The sequence below is a fragment of the Nomascus leucogenys genome, chromosome 20, assembly GCF_006542625.1.
Source record: "Nomascus leucogenys isolate Asia chromosome 20, Asia_NLE_v1, whole genome shotgun sequence".
Taxonomy (NCBI): Eukaryota; Metazoa; Chordata; class Mammalia; order Primates; family Hylobatidae; genus Nomascus; species Nomascus leucogenys.
The window spans coordinates 20,183,330-20,194,985 of NC_044400.1; the positions used below are offsets into that span (position 1 = coordinate 20,183,330).

At 37.0% G+C, this 11,656-nt stretch overlaps 1 pseudogene; it reads right to left on the bottom strand.

Annotated features, from left to right (window-relative positions):
• Positions 1 to 4,821: 4,821 nt before the first annotated feature.
• On the bottom strand, positions 4,822 to 5,638 carry LOC100605711 (annotated as a pseudogene).
• Between the last annotated feature and the right edge of the window lie 6,018 nt (positions 5,639 to 11,656).

Below are 11,656 nucleotides of genomic sequence, written 5' to 3' on the forward strand. Positions count from 1 at the left end.
TCTGCATGGCAGATTTTTCTCTTATCTCCCACTTGTTAATTTATTCAATCATTTATTTATATGAGTATAGACTCTTTGATTTTTAAAATATTTGGGGTTTACAATTCAAAACTATTTATTTTATTGTTTATATTGTTCCAATTTTGACTATTTCCTTTTGTCTCTTGTGTCCCTTTGACATATCTCCGTGTGTGTGTGTGTGTGTGTGTGTGTGTGCATTTTTCTCAAGCATTTTCTTAATGGGCTGCAAGATGCTCCAGGCTCATTTTGTATATTTTGTGCCCCCCTCCTAGAATCAATCATTTCTCTAAGCAGCCTTGTTTCTTTATTGAAAAATAGTATTAGAAAACAAGATCTGACTGCAATGTGTGCTCAGTGCTCCTACAGTGTCACTTCTTATGGGCTTCCTTGGCTGACAGAGCAAAGAAATATTTATGTATACTAATTCATATTTGTCCAATTATCTATAAACATTTCTATATATAAAATGAAGTGCATCTACATTAAAGTTAAACAGAAGTTGTTACAATTTGGTACAATTAATAAATCATTAATTGGTATGTCTCTAACTCTAATTCATCACCACATGGGTCACTCTAGATAGTTTTCCTTTCTTGTTTGTAATCTTCTGTTTAACAATGAAAACCAGCATCCACCATCCATTTACGTAATTGTTCATTATTAGTGTACACATGCAGCAGTGTCAGAATTGTTAATCCATACCACGTGGGAAACAATTTTTTTAGCCAGAGTACAGTGCCTAGGTGCAGTTACTTTCACCTTTAATCCTACAAATTTCACTCATTTCCAAAGCTACTTACTTCATCATGTTTTCTCCCTAACCCTCTTCAGAGAGGCTGTTTCATACATTTGTAACACAGTTAAATTCCTCTGTCACATTCTGCATTCTTTCCTGGGATCCCCCAACCTCCTAAATAATTTAACAAATTTGTTATACATGAAGGTTCATTCTTTGTGTTGTAAAATTCTATGAATTTTGATAAATGTATAATGTCATGTGCCATTATTACAGTATTATACAAAATAGTTTTACCATCCTAAAAATTCCCTGTGCTTCTCTCCTCCTCTTTCTCTAAACCCCTAGCAGGCAATGAATGTTTTACAGTCTCTATAGTTTTGTCCTTTCCAGGATGTCATATAATTGGAATTCTAAAGTATGTAGCCTTTTCGTGCTGGCATCTTTCACTTAGCATTATGCATTTAGGATTCCTCTATGTTCTTTGTAGTTTGATAGTATGTTTCTTTTTACGAAAGAATAGCATTCCATTGTATGATGTACCACAGTTTGTTTCTCCAATCACCGATTGAAGGACATATTAGCTATTTTCAGTTTTGGGTGATTATGAATAAAAGTAGTATAAACCTTTGTGTGCATATTTTTGTGTAGATATACATTTTCAACTCATTAGTATAAACAGCTAGAAGCAATTGGTGGATTGCATGGTAAGACTATGTTATCTATGTAAGAAACTACTAAATTGTCTTCCAAAGTGGCTGTAGCCATTTGCATTCTCACCAGCAATGAAGATGAGAGTTCCCATTGCTCTGCATCCTTGCAAACATTTGGTATGGCCAATTTTTTTGGGCTATGCTAATAGGTGTTTAGAGATATCTCCTTGTTGTTTTAATTTTCAGTTCCCTATTGATGAAATATATTGAGAATCTTATTAGGTGATTTGTCACTTGTGGATCTTTGCTGTGATGTGTCTTCAGATCTTTTGCTCACTTAAAATTTTTTTTAATTAAATGTTGAGTTTTTAATACAGTTTAGATATAAGTCTTTTATCAGGCATGTGTTTTGCAAATATTTTCTCCCAGTCTGTGTGGCTTGTCTTCTCTGTCTCTTAACACTCATTTTATTTTTACTTTTGGGACTAAAGATGAGGGATGATCAGCTTCCTGTTCTTCTTGTAATAATAATGGCAGAGCCAAGAGAGAATGCATCAACCTCGTAATCACATTGGAAGACCCTGATTGTGTTAAATCTGCTAATGTTACATTGAGTAAAAAAAAAGTCATGTGGTCAAATCCTACATTAATGAAATGGGGTAGTACATGCAGGTAGGGGATGGGAAATAATAAATGCTTTTTAAGAATAATATAATCTGCTATACCATCTATGAGCTGATACTAGCTTTCTATTACCTTATTCTGCGGTTTGTTTAATGTTGGAGTCTTTCTGAAAGATCCTTCAACCTTCCTGGGAGACTGTGATCTGAGAAAGCCATCAAAAACCCATTTTTTTTGGCATAATTTAAATTCTTAGACAGCATTCACATTTATTAATGTTACATACATAAGAATTTACCCACCATATTCCTCCTTGAGTCCAGTTCAGTATAAAAAAAAAGTTGATTTCTCCCCACTATCTTTTCATGGTTTGCTGCATGAAATTCTGTTCTATAACCATTTTTCACAATTGTCTAACAATGTTATAATAGATTGGTTGCTTACTATGAATTTTTAGGAAAGTCATGGCTTCTCCAGTCATTTCTTGCTTATCAAAATTATTTCATGAGGTGGTTTAGGCCTTGTGTATTCGAATATGATGTTTGCTCCTTTCTACTTAAAAAACAACTTAGATCACACTGTCTTGTCCTGATAACTTGGTAGAAGTTGCTTCATCATTGTTGTTGTGGTAAGAGTTATTAATATTTTTTCATATTCTATTTTAAAAATTAAAATTTTAAAGAAGATCAATGTCTTTGACTATCTTCCCAATTCTAGTACATTTAAAAAAAAGTAACTAATGTTATCAGCTTTGTAAGTTTAAAAAGAAGTAACTAATGCTATCAGCTTTGTATGTTATCACTCAAGACCATTTTATATGTCTTTAGTTATATATGTGTGTGTATACTGTATATATATTATTCCATTTCTTCTAGAAGAGTCGATGTTTGAACAGAACTTTTTCTTTTCCCAGATGTCCCCTCCTTAGGAATCTTTCGTTGATCCTTGAAGTTTGGTAACATCTTTAAATGTGTGTATCTCCCTGTTAATTATTTTATGGCATTTTCCTGGACATTTTTATACACACATAGATATGTATAATTAAAATGGAAGAATAATGTTCCAAAATATGGTGGAAGAAAAAATTCTTTTCTTTCAGAGGTTTCCAACACATTTTATTTTACAGATCACTGATTTGAAGCTTTCAAGGACCAACATCTCTATCAATTCCTATAAAATGTCCACTTAGTTTCAGTTACATACCAGGTTGTTCTGTACTGCACACCATACTGTGGCTTGGGGTCTGGTCACACATATATAAAGGCTGCCCACTGGTTTCTGGAGCATGGTGTGTCCAAGTGAATGCCTCTTCCAGGGAGCTTCATTTTCCCAGGGGTGGTTTCCTTTGGCAAGAAGTTGATCAGTTTACACATGTGGCTTTGGTGCCTGTGAGCAGGAAGTGTCTGAAACTTGTAGGATGTGCTGCTTTTTCTCTTATGAAGACAGACACCTGAGAATCCACTGCCCTTATGTTTAATGACAGGAATTCCTTCTTATTGTTTAGTAGGTTAAAATATAAGGAAGCCTGTTTTTAAGTAACACAGATAACACCTTTTTTAGATTGCTTATTTATTCTAGAACTATAACATTTAATTCAAGAAAATATAGGTCCCATGAAAGATTTAAGAGTTTTATAAAACTAAAATCTGGTTTCTCCCAGCAAATAGTACTTTAGGCAAAGCCCTTCCAATGTTTCTAAAATAATACTAAAAGGGCATCTGATTATACAAGAGCAATTTTAAGAATTATATATGTATTTGAATAATAAGCTTACATTTGAGCTGCAATTTTTGCTATGCAGATTTTTAACACAGATCACAAAAAACATGGTCAAAAAAAGTACTAGTGCAAAGGACAAAACATTGCTAAGAATTAGACTAAATATAGCTGCTGCTTTTAAGAAAAAAGGCCTGAAATCACTATACAAAATATAAAGTGTATTAAACACTACCATCCATAGAGCAGTCTTTATTATTAATTATGTTTAAAATTATTTGCATAATTAATTATATATTGAATTGTAAATGAGTATTATACACGAACCTCCTTTTGGAAGGGAATTTCTCGTTGCATTATGAAATGTCTAATTATATTACATTGCAAAAAGTATCCTTTTTTGCTATTGATAAAGAAAACCATTAATGGTATTACTGTAGATATGAGGAAGGCTACAAAAAAAGAAATCTTATTTCATTTTTTCAAAGTGTCTTTCATGCAGTGAAGTATTTGCCATGTTGAACCAAATGCAGTAGTGGAGAATGTCCTGGGTCTAAGATGCTCTTGAATGACAAGACAAGGCTTTTCAATTCAAAGACTAGAAGTAATCATGTAACCCTCTTATGACTGGGATATCATCGTGTGCCACTCACCAATGCTGTCTTTCCAGAAAACCATTCAAGACACTTAAACCATAAGACTTACCCGATAAATATACATAAAATGAAAAGATATCAACTGCTATTTGACATCGCTATTGGTAATGTCTGTTAAGAGAGCACCTATGTGCAAGAGATAAGTGTCTAGAGATTCAAAATGAATCAACAGTATCAGGTAACAATATAATTCTCAACTCAGAAGCTGACTCAAGATTAGGTGCAATTTCAGTTAATGTAACAGGGAAAAAAAGACAATGGATTTTATTTTATTAATTGTATCCACTCACAAATTGACTTAGGGTCACCAGATGTGTAGACACAATGAGATTTTTGTTGTTTATAGTCTTTAATTGAAGCGATGATGAAGAAAATAGATCTATTTTAAAACAAAACCAAAAAGCTATTTCTGTCTAGATTAAGAAGTGGCCCCAGGTGTGGGATTCACATTTTGAGTGGCTACTTGGGCAACCTCAGTGATCCAGGGTTGGTCTATGATTCCAGCTGCGTGGTTGCCCTTCTCTACAATCCTAATAATTCATGCTTGGTGGCCTCCACCACATTCGGGGGAGTTTATCTCTGCACAGAACCAAGCTGCTTGCTCATGTGGTAAACAGATCAGAATGCCTCCTGCTGTCTCTGGACATGTTCCGTGCGTGAGGCTGAACATGTTTCCACAGGCCTTGCTCATCACAGTCATCTTGGCCAGCACAGGGGCCATTGTGAATTACAAAAAACCATTCCTCTGCTGCTTGGTCAGTTTCTGTGTATGGCCCCAAATCCTAATGCCCGTGATGTCCGTGGCTGCATGGGTACTGAACGTGTGCATGATGAAGCTTTCCTGTTGAACTTCACCATGTTCATTATTGCTTCTTGGTATGTCAACTCTACATCTTCGTGGGTGAACACTAGTTTAATTTTATTTCATTTTTCAGGAATATCCAGCCACTGCTATTTGACACAAGTGGCAGTGGTGTACAGCCACTGCCACTTGTGCCCCCAGGGGTTTTGTGAACTCCAGCACATCCCCTGGCTCTGTATTGTCTGGCATGATAAATTCATTGGCCTGTAGTTGCAGTGACTCCTCCCAAAACAATCCAGGAGGTTAGCACTGTTTGGCCACTCGTTACAGACATTCCTGCTTCCTCGGCTGCATCTTTAAAACCCTGTATAATCAGGGGCATCACTTTATCCCTTTCCTTGTCAGTCGTTTCATTATTGATGAAAGAAAACATATATTCAGATTGATTTTTTCTTAGTTCAGAAAATGTTTTTTATTGTATCTTTGGACATTTTTTTCTTTTATTGTTCTGTTTCCTTTTACTTCAAAAACATCTATTATATGTATACTGGATCACATGTTCTGCATGTATTACCCTTCTTAAACTTAAGAATTCTTTTTCCAATTTCATGTTTCTCATTTTAGTTGTCCAAAGCCTGTTTCAAATGTCCCTTGGCTGTTTTCAGCAGGTTCAATTCTACTTCTTACTGACTATAAATTGTTTTCATTTCCATGATTTTTTATTATACCTTCCATTTATTCACAGATATCTGCCAGCTTGGTATTCATTTCCTTACTACACATATATTTCTTTTTTGATTTGCTTATCTTTCATTTATATTCTGATTTCAATGAGGTCATACTTTCTATAATTTATAGAATGTCATAAAAATGTTTTAAATGTTCCCCTGCTTCCTGGTATGACCTTGAAGAGCAGTCTTTATATGCCTTCTGTTTGTTATATTATTTTCGTTCTTTTTAGTTGTTGTCTATACTGAACCCTAATGGATTATAAATTATATTTGTGGCGCTCATTTTGGGGCTAGTTGTTGGAGCAGATATGATACAGGCTGGGGAAGTGAACCAGCAGAAAGGCAGGTTCATCCAGGCTTGTTTCTAAGCACCTCCCCAACTCTGCCCCAGGGTATGTGTGCTCTGTGCTCTCAGAGTAAGGCTAGCAGCCCCTTGAGGCAGGAATCTCTGTGCCAAATTGTTCAGTCCTGCATGTCACAAGTCTCTCTCTTTCTTTCCTTAATCTTTCTCACTCTTTCTCTCCTTTCAGTATTTTCTGTGTTTATTTTCCTTCAGTTGATCATAAGAGGCAGCTGCAAGGCAGAAAAGCTACCCAGGCCACTCTAGAATCTGGCCCTTGAGCAGATAGATGCCTGCAGGTTTCGTCATTTGTTCCTCTTCCCTAAACCTTACAGAGGTGAGAATTCACTGCTGGCTCAATAGCTCCTCAAACCCTTGACCTTGCTCTCCTAAATAAGGGAATTGTACTTTAGACTCTTCAAGTCCTTGCTACATAATGTTAAAGGTTTTCTGTCATGCGAGAACATAAAAGTTCGTGTTATCATGTTTTATCCTTGAGTCTTCCATAAACGATATACATTTAACATATGCATTGTGGATATTTTCTAACTTTAATGAAGATGGAACTCTTTTTCTCTCATTGTGGTGTTTTCACTTGGTGGTATATGTGTCTTTATTTCACCATTTCTAACCATATGTCTTTCTAAATTTTAAGATACGTTTTTCTAAGTCAAGTGGGGTAGCACGTGCCCGTAGTCCCAGATGCTTAGCAGGCTGAGGCAGGAGGATCATTTGAGCCCAGGAGTTCGAGTCCAGAAACATAGCGAGATCTCTTTCTTAATGAACAACAGAAAAGAGAAGATATATAGGTTTTCCTAATTTTAGCAGTAACATACTCTATATAAGAAACTTGGAAAAAAACATTAAATCATAGAGCTAAATAAGTAAGTACAAGAATAAACAAATAAATAACATGACCCATTACCTACCACCTAGATATATCAGTGCTTATCAGCTAACTTTTATTTCTTCAGTGAATTTCCATGGCCTTCAAAGACGTCAAAGCCCTGTAGACAGGAAACCCATTCAATTTTCTTTAATCAAATATCTAATTGTTTACCTGATAACAATAAAAACACAAAATACAACCAATTTCAAAAGTGATTAATTAAGTGATAAACCAAGAAATATTAAGACTATTAGTTGGTGATATAATAATTATTAATAAAAACAACCAAAAAAGATAGAAGTAGTTGCCTCATGTGTGAGGAAGTGGGGAAGAGGAAGAGGTAATGTGAGATTTGCTTTTCAACTTAAGTTTTCTTTATTATTTGATATTTTCTAACCATGTAAATGGGTTACTTTGAGATAAAAATCATTCATTAAAAATAAGAAATCAAAATAAATTACGTGTTACTGAAAATGTGTTTTTTGTGCAAAATTTTTACATTTTGTTAAGTGATTCTCTTATCACAGTCTTTAATTTTCAACCATTATGTAATAGGTATCAAATAAGGAATAATACTTAGATCACTGTTTTGGTTATGTATTTAAACATCACATTTCTTGACTACTGACACACAATGCCTTATTTCCCTAATGCTTTCTGATTCTTTGAGTTCTACATCACATGCCTTACGTCTTATATCTTCGGTTATATGAGCAAAAATACACAAATTTGTCACGAGATCATCTATATTTCATTGTCTCTTTCTTATAGAGTCTGTTAGGGGAACACGGAAAGCATCCTCATGCCCCCTGGGCGTTCTTGTTTCTGGATTTGTAACTTGGCTTTCAGAATCTTCCTACTACTTCTCTCAGCAGCTATAGGAAGCAAGCCCTTGTCCTGCTCCTTGTCACCCAGTTGGAAGACTCCTGACTTAGGCGGGGAGAAAAAAGAGGCAAGTGACACACTTTCCAGGTCCAGATGTCAGATGAGCTTTTGAATCTCCTTGGACCAAATTTTTCTCATTCACATATCCAGGGTGTCAGACTGAGTGACTGGGAAGGTTTATTTGGAATCTAAAATGTTCAGATTCCACAAAAGGGTGGGATAATATCATTTGTGTCACATAATCCTTATCTAAGCAGATGATTCAAGGCCTCTATCTCATACCTCTGGTTGCCGAATACCTGTAGGAGTTCACACAGCTGTGCCCCTATGGAGCACTTGAAATGAGGGGGGCAAGCGGACCTGGGTTTCACTGAAGAGGGAAAATGCAGAAGCAAATAATTTGGCTACTATCACATTTTGAAATATAAAGATGCGAGATACGTGGGTGTTGCTGGAGTTGGAAAAATAGATGAGTTTTAGCTCACAAATCCCATCTCTTTAAATACCTGGAGAGACTCCAAGCTTCCTGCAAAAAACCAAACCAAAACAAAACAAAACCACTTTCTTAACCTCCCCTTCATTTCACGAGCATCATAATTAGAGCAAGGTATGCATAATGAGGAGCTCTGCAAGGTCAGATCAATCATAAAAGCAGGAGAAATTTCATTCCCTAGACCCTGCAAATACCGTGGCAGGAGGCTGAGGCCATCTTTCCACAGGTTTAGAGAATTCATTTATTCTTTTGATCCGAATTTTAAGTTCAAAGGATTCCAAAAGCAAAATAAAACAAAAGAAAAAAAAACCCTTGGGATTTGCATTACATTTGTTTTGTATGCTTTATTGATTTTATTTTGTTCTCTCACAAACCATTTGAGACAGGTACAAGAAGGATCATTTCCCCCATTTCATAGCTGGGGTGGCTGAGGCACAGAAAGATTGCGTGACTTGTTCAATATCACATAGTGATTTTTCAAAGGGAGGACTTAATCCTGAGGTTTCTGACTCTTCGGCAATTTCTCCTGCCTGCTCACTTTGCTGCTCCTCAAAGTCTTTCACACAGGTGGCTCAGGAGGTAACATATACCAAGTACCCTGTATGGGGCCCAGCAGAGAGTAGATGCTCAAGAAATGGTAGCTACTCCCTTAGTTTTAGCCACTCCATTTTAGGCCCTACATTCTGTAGTGCAGGACCTTGTTCGGTAAAGTTTTTCTTAATGATCCCTGCCATGAGGAATGAAAAATTAGACTTACCAAGCACTGTATTTGGAAAACATGTGGGTTAAGGAGTCTGTAAAATTTGCACCCAGGGCTGGCACAACTAACTCATTTTCACTTTGCCAGCCTTTTGCTCTTTCTTTCTATTTCAGTAAAACTTCCGTCAAGTATGTTCAAACAAGATATGACTACTGGCATTAACATTAGTGAAATGTGTTAAGATTTGTCTTCCTAAGTAAATGAGAGAACTCTAGTCATGATTTTGCACTGCTAGAATTTGCAGATAGTTTGAAATCAGCTTCCAGTCATCTATGCTCTATATGCAGGGCACATGTTTGTTTTATTTTCTCTTTTTTTCCTCAATTATTTTATGTTGGCTTTGAGGCTCAGGAGTCATAACACTATTGCATGATTAATTTTGTGCCTCTATTATGATGGAGTTTTTGAGAAATTAACTGTGCTATTTCCTTCCCAGTAATGTCCTCTGATGAATATTTTATTCTCTCAGTTGCTGTGTGGTCTGCCTTGCTTGATATTTTGAGGTACTTTTGCAAATAACAAGAGCCTCTGCCCCTCAGAGTACTGTGCCTTCGTAGGCAATCCAGAAGTCAGCCAAGAAAGCTCTTCCCTTTAAGAGCACAGAACATGTCCAATTTTTGTGCCCACAGGAAAGAAGGAACAAGACTTCCCTGACCTCCCAAAAGCCATCAATTAGAAATCACAACAGCGTCAGCACAGAAAAGGGGACATAATTGCATCTCACCATCATGGAGATGTGTTACCAGGCCAGTCGAGTCCCATGTTTATCTGAGACTACAGAGAATTGCTTGGGTTTTCTATTTATTCTCCCCTGAGCACAGCGATGGCTCTTGAATATTCGATACAGACTCTCTCCTGGCAGCTCCAAGCCTTGTGCAGCTGCCTGTTTTTCTAAGGAGGGCATAAGTTCAGGAACAAGAAAAAAAAAACATGCTGAAGGAGTGACAGGTGCAGGTACAAGGCAAGAGAAGGGGAAAAAATGGAGCAGCTACTGATTGCCAGACACTGTGCTTGGTGCTTTAAAAATATTACCTCTTTAGTTGTCACAATCACCTGGTAATGGGGTTATAATCCCCAACCTACATATAAGACCTCTGGACCTCAGAGAGGTTAAGTAACTTGTCTAAGGAGCCTGGTGTCCAGCATTCAAATATTTGTTAAGTCAATCATGAATGAGTAAATGTTATACAGCCAATGCAAGGAGTGAATGAAGAGAGACCCTTTTAACTCCGTTTTATAGGAATAAATATTCTCTGTGGCAGTGGGAAGACCTAGCAGACTGGGCATGGGAACTTATGAAGCAAAGTAGTTTGAATGAATTGCTGGCAAGATAAGGACAGTGATGTGTCTCTGTTTTCCCAGTGTGCACTCTATAGTCTGTAGTCTTTGTACGAAGTCCTGAGTGATGGCTCTGGCCATTCCATGTCCCACTCCACCCTTGATTTGCCAGAGTCATCAAGAGGTTCCCAGCATTAGCTGAGCTACTTGATGTGATCTCGTTGTACGTAATCCTGCGTATGGCAACTAAGAACTGGAAACAACCATCAAGGTCCTAAAAATTTTCTGCCTTTTGGGGGCACTTGGAAGTAAGGTAAAGAATTAAGCACTTTGGGGTTAGACAACAAACGTGGTTTTCACATGTAAGTGACATGGGGTGTGCCCTGCAATCCTGCTCATAAACTTATTTCTTTTTTCAGGCCCTGTTTCTATTGAATCTTGTGATTTTCCAGATTGCTCTGAGAGCAAATTTTATACCCCGTTTGAAATAATTTGGTTTCTGCATTCAAAACTTCTGTTATTGTGATGGTCTGGAGGGCAAGCTGCAGAAAATGCTTTCTTCCCCATGAATTAAATGCTCTTAGGCAAGAGGAGAGAGGGTGTGAGATTGTTGTGCCTGCCTGAAAGCAGGCAGGTATCTCCGGCATCCATATCAAAGCCTTCAGTGCTCATGGTGACATTAATAATAAATGACGAATTTCTTGCAGGCTTTCAATTCAGCAGCATTGCTTTTCCTGTGGTTAGGTCAGTTCCAGTGTGTTTGGCTCTAGTATTTCAGAAGTCTCCTGCCAAACAAATGCAAAAAGAATTAGCAGCGTGCAATGATTTTGCTTTGCTCACCATAAACAGCCTTTTAGCTTAAAAAGAAATAAAGGTACAGTTTTTCAAGTGAATCCTGGTTATAAAAGCTTCTCTGAGGATTATTAATCTAAGTAACTGCTAGCGTGGTCTTGAGTCCCCTTTTCTGATATTGATGGGCCAATTAGATGGAACTAGGGGGCAGAAATTGGTCTAGTTACCCAAGGTGGTACTAGAAACAGGGATGGTGGGCTTCACCTCTCTGGCATAGCAGAGG